The 5,140-nt window shown below is 42.0% G+C and overlaps 1 pseudogene across 1 annotated transcript; it reads right to left on the bottom strand.

The window, feature by feature from the left end:
* Positions 1-2,419: 2,419 nt before the first annotated feature.
* On the bottom strand, positions 2,420-3,900 carry LOC147340136 (protein FAM47E pseudogene; annotated as a pseudogene). Its single transcript, XR_015158960.1, has one exon. The product of XR_015158960.1 is annotated as a protein FAM47E pseudogene (transcript).
* Between the last annotated feature and the right edge of the window lie 1,240 nt (positions 3,901-5,140).

Here is a 5,140-nt window from a genome sequence, read left to right as displayed (position 1 = left end):
TTGACATCCAATGCACTAACGAAAGGCTTTGCCTTAGTAGAATAAAGAGTTCATCCTTTGTTTCAGAGGATGGAGAATATGGGTACAGATGTCAGTGGCCTGGTAGATGGAAGGAAAAGATGGTTCTCTTCTAAATATTTTTTTTCCTCAGTGAAGTACAAAGCAGTGCTTTGAGAAGAAGGAATAGAAACAGGGATTTGGGCAACTGATTGTAGAAGTAAGATGATCATTAGAAAATGGGAAAATGTATTGATGAGGGAAATAAATGGAGCAGAATTTCAGCTAGTGTTGAAGGCACATTTAAGATTCATGCCATATGTAACCAGTCCCTGTGGTATGTGATTTTCTCTAGCCATGTATAACCATTTGGGTGCAGGTACAAGAATGGCAGAGATTAAGATTTAAAACCAGGATTGGGGTTTTATCAGAGGACTATAAGAGTCAAGGGAGTTAAAAGTATACTCAAAGAAGGGATAATAGTAGTCAGTGGAGCCTAAGCTGGGAAGGTAAGGAACTGAAGTAAGGCACAATTAATGCTGAAATTCAGGTGGTGAGGGTCATTGGATTGTTATAACATGTTGGAGTAGAAGAATTGGATGTTTGGGAATATTAAAAGGGCCTTATCCACAAGGTAAAAAGTAGGGATTGGAAGGTGGGATAACTGAAGTTGAGATTTGGAATTGGTATAAGTATTGCCAGAAACAAAGGCTAGAGTCTGACTGTAGGGATCATCTTACCTACTGTCTGTAGTGAGATAAGGACAAGATGAATGGAGGTAGTGAGATCCAGTGCCAGGATGTGAATGGATAGTCTTTGTGAATATTTGAATCAAGAACTTTGAGAGTAGTTAAAGGGAGTAAGTCAGTAATTCAGACACTAAGTAACCTCACTGAAGGTGGAGGAGTGAAAAGGGAGTAGTTGATTGCAGTAAGGACATTGGTGAACATTACAACCTGATGGCTCTGTTCCCTTCTCACATCAGTCCTGGGTATTCATTGGAAGGACTGATGTTGAAGCTGAAACTCCAATACTTTGGCCACCTGATGCGAAGAGCTGACTCATTGGAAAAGACCCTGATGCTGGGAAAGATTGAGGGCAGGAGGAGAAGGGGATGACAGAGGATGAGATGGTTGGATGGCATCACTGACTCGATGGACATGGGTTTGGGTGGACTCTGGGAGTTGGTGATGGACAGGGAGGCCTGGTGTGCTGTGGTTCATGGGGTCGCAAAGAGTTGGACATGACTGAGCGACTGAACTGACTGACTGACAACCTGATGGCTCTGTTCCCTTCTCACGAGGGTAAAGTATATGCACATACTTCCATTTACAGATGAATTCCTTCATTACCAGAAATAGAATTGCACTGCAGATCTGTGCTTCTAATCTTTCTCACTGCTGCTGCTGCTAAGTCACTTCAGTCGTGTCTGACTCTGTGCAACCCCATAGACGGCAGCCCACCAGGCTCCCCCGTCCCTGGGATTCTCCAGGCAAGAACACTGGAGTGGGTTGCCATTTCCTTCTCCAATGCATGAAAGTGAAAAGTGAAAGTGAAGTCACTCAGTCGTGTCCGACTCCTAGCAACCACGTGGACTGCAGCCTTCCAGGCTCCCCCGTCCATGGGATTTTCCAGGCAAGAGTACAGAATGGGTTGCCACTGCCTTCTCCAATCTTTCTCATTACCAATTTCCTATCCCAGACAATTTTACATGTTATTTTGGAAATGTAAAGAAGTTGCTTGACTTCTTTTAAATTCATGAGTGAGTTTTTAGTCACTATTCATGAAATGAAACGATTAATCTTACTTGAATAAATATGTGTGGATATTTGATGATGCTGTGTGTAGTTTTGCTTACTGTATTTTGCACACTAGATTTGCCAAGAACTTGAAGCTCCCTGCTATTCTGTACCTGTGTTATATGGAAATACTTTTTCTTGGTGAATTTTTTATGAGTATGGTTAAATTTTTTTAAGTATATTTAATTAAGAGGCATGACAAACCAGCATAACAAAGTTTTACCTATAATTTTGATAGTTTTCCATCTGTTTTGGGAGCTTGATGCAATCCTAATAAGGGGGATAGCAATTTCATTATTAAATGGGGCTAACATTATTTTGGCTACCAGTTGTACTTAAGAGTAATTGTCATAATTAACTCATTATGATTTTAATACAAATGGAACTGCATGTCTCCTTTTTCTCAACACAATTATTTTGAAATTGATCCCATTTTGTAGCTGACATAGCTAGATCATACTCTTAAAAAGTAATTATTTTTGTGGTTTGATTTTTACAAATAACTGATACAACTATGTGGTATTCACAATGCTATAAAATGTGAGAAGAGTATTTGTGAATATTGATTTCATAGGTGATAAAAGTGATAAAATATTGATAAACCCAAGCAGAAGGTCATTGAGAACTGTTGATAAGCATTAGGTATTAAATTTACAGATGTAGAATCAAAGTTGTACATACATGGTGGGATGGACACTCACCATGAATTCTGATGGGTGTTACAATGAGAGAGAAAAAAGCCAAGTTAAGTAGTAAATAGAAAAATGTCTAAGCATCTTCCCGTGCATCTTCTTCTCCCATTAAGTTGATTTTTATCACTTTGTGTATAGGAGTCTTAACAGAATCATATTTCCATCCCTTCCTGGTGAACAACCTCTCAAGGATGTCTGGCATCCGGTAGCCCTTGCTTAGAATGAAATCTTTAAATGCAATTGTTCCATAAAGATCTTCAAGAATGTCCTGTTCAGGAAACCTCCTTCCAAAAATCCCACCTCCAAGTAAGGCCTTGGGATCAATCAAAGGTTCGTCATTTATTAGCTTTTTCCACAACTTGGGCTGCAGGTACCATGCACCATACCTTATCTTCACCCAGTCAGGTTTATAAGGATTGTGTGGTTTCTGGAGTTTCCTCTCCCAGTTTGGTTCCTCCATGGAGAAATTTTTCGCCTCCATTTTACCTATCCTGATGCCGAACCTTACCTTTGAAGAAACCTGGGATATTTTCTTCATGCGGGCTTTGTTGTGGGTTGGTGGGCAGTCGCAGCCAACCTCACACAGTTTCATGATGAACTGTTCGTCAATGCGCAAGTCTCCGAAAGTAGAAACCCATTTGCAGAATTTCTGAATTCCTTTTGGTACATTAGAAGATGAATCAGTGAGTGACTCCTTTCTGCTTGACTTCTTGTCTTCATAATATAAATTGGCTGGGTGTGACACGGGAGCCTCCTTGACAGGTTCCAGCTGGACCATCGCAGGGGATTTTTTACGAAGCTTTTTGGGGTACTTCTTTTTTCTCTTGGGACCCAGACAGTAAGCCCACAAGTCCTCCAGCTTTCTGTCAGGATCGAGCACTTCCAGCACCTTTAATAAGAGGTCTGCAGGTAGATCTTCCTTCAGCTTTGGGCAGAGCGCCAAGGGATGCTTGGTCAGGTGGGCTTCGATTTCCTCCACGAATGCCTTCCGTGCTTGCTGGGCTGATGAAAGCGTGGAGAACACCTCTGCTTCCGCTGGCAGCTTTTTCTTTGGGGGGGCATGCTGGGGAACTCTGTGAGCAATCACGGGGAGAAAGCCCTCATTAGGTCCTCGAGTGATCAGATCTTTACAAGGTGGGCAGCCCTTCCGGAAGTCGTCCAGCCCCTCTTTCACAAATACCCACTGCCGGCTGTCCAGGTATGTGGGGAATTTCAGGAGTGCCTTCTTGTGCTTTGCGAAACACTTGGAGGGTAACTTGTCTTTGTACCAGGGCTTGCAGTTCATGCCCAGGGGCATCGGTTCCAGTAACCCCGGCCCTAGCAGCCACTTCTTGTCTTCCATGGTTCCCCTGGCCTCGAGGGGGACTCACCACTTTAGTAGTTTGTTGTCCAGGCTTCTCCGGTTGCTAGGAGACCACGTAGCCAGGTGCCGCTAGATTCTTCCTGGAGGCGGATCAATGCAGGCGCCATGTGAAACCTGCATTCTCCCAGGATGCGCAGTGAAGGCACATTCTTTTTTGTTGTAGTTACTGTGTTGTTGTTACTAGTCCGTTGTATGGACATAGCATCACTTATTTATGCACTCATCTTTTGATGGACATTTGGATTATTTGCAGTTTGAGGCTATCACAAAGCTGCTGCAAATATTTGTGTTTCTGTCTTTGTATATCCATATACTTTCATTTCTCTTGGGTAAACTTTAACTGATGGAAAGCTGGGAGCAGATGAGGTTTTATGTTTTAGACTACTACCAAACTTTTCCAAACTGGTTGTACTAGTTAATATTTCTTCTAGTTGTGTATAGGGGCTTCCCAGGTGGCACTAGTGGTAAAGAATCTGCCTGCCAATGCAGGAAACTCAGGAGACATGGGTTTAATCCCTGGGTTGGGAAGGTCCCCTAGAGTAGGAAGAGGTAACCCAATCCAGTATTCTTGCCTGGACAATTCCATGGACAGAGGAGCCTGGAGAGCTATAGTCCATGGGGTCACAGAGAGTCGGACACAATTGAGCATGCACACACAAAAGTCTATTCAAATTTTTTGTACTTTTAAAAAGAGGTGGATGAAACTGGAGCCTATTATACAGAGTGAAGTAAGCCAGAAAGAAAAACACCAATACAGTATACTAACGTATATATATGGAATTTAGAAAGATGGTAACAATAACCCTGTATATGAGACAGCAAAAGAGACACTGATGTATAGAGCAATCTTTTGGACTCTGTGGGAGAGGGAGAGGGTGGGATGATTTGGGAGAATGGCATTGAAACATGTATAATATCATATATGAAACGAGTCGCCAGTCCAGGTTTGATGCACGATACTGGATGCTTGGGGCTGGTGCACTGGGACGACCCAGAGGGATGGTACAGGGAGGGAGGAGGGAGGAGGGTTCAGGATGGGGAACACGTGTATACCTGTGGCAGATTCATGTTGATATATGGCAAAACCAATACAATATTGTAAAGTTAAAAAATAAAATAAAATAATTTTGATGGACGTCTCTTATTTTTAGAATTCTTTGTATATTCTGGATGTAATATATGATTTGTAAGCATTTTCTTCTCCACTTATGATTTTTCTTTTCATTGTCTTAAAACTGTCTTTTAACGAACAGTTTTTACATTTGATGAAGTCCAGTATATCAAGTATA

This window comes from Bos grunniens, chromosome X (genome assembly GCF_055505025.1).
Source record: "Bos grunniens cultivar Pamir isolate PY7600 chromosome X, Bosgru_T2T1.0, whole genome shotgun sequence".
Taxonomy (NCBI): Eukaryota; Metazoa; Chordata; class Mammalia; order Artiodactyla; family Bovidae; genus Bos; species Bos grunniens.
This window is presented reverse-complemented; position numbering and strand designations above follow the sequence as displayed.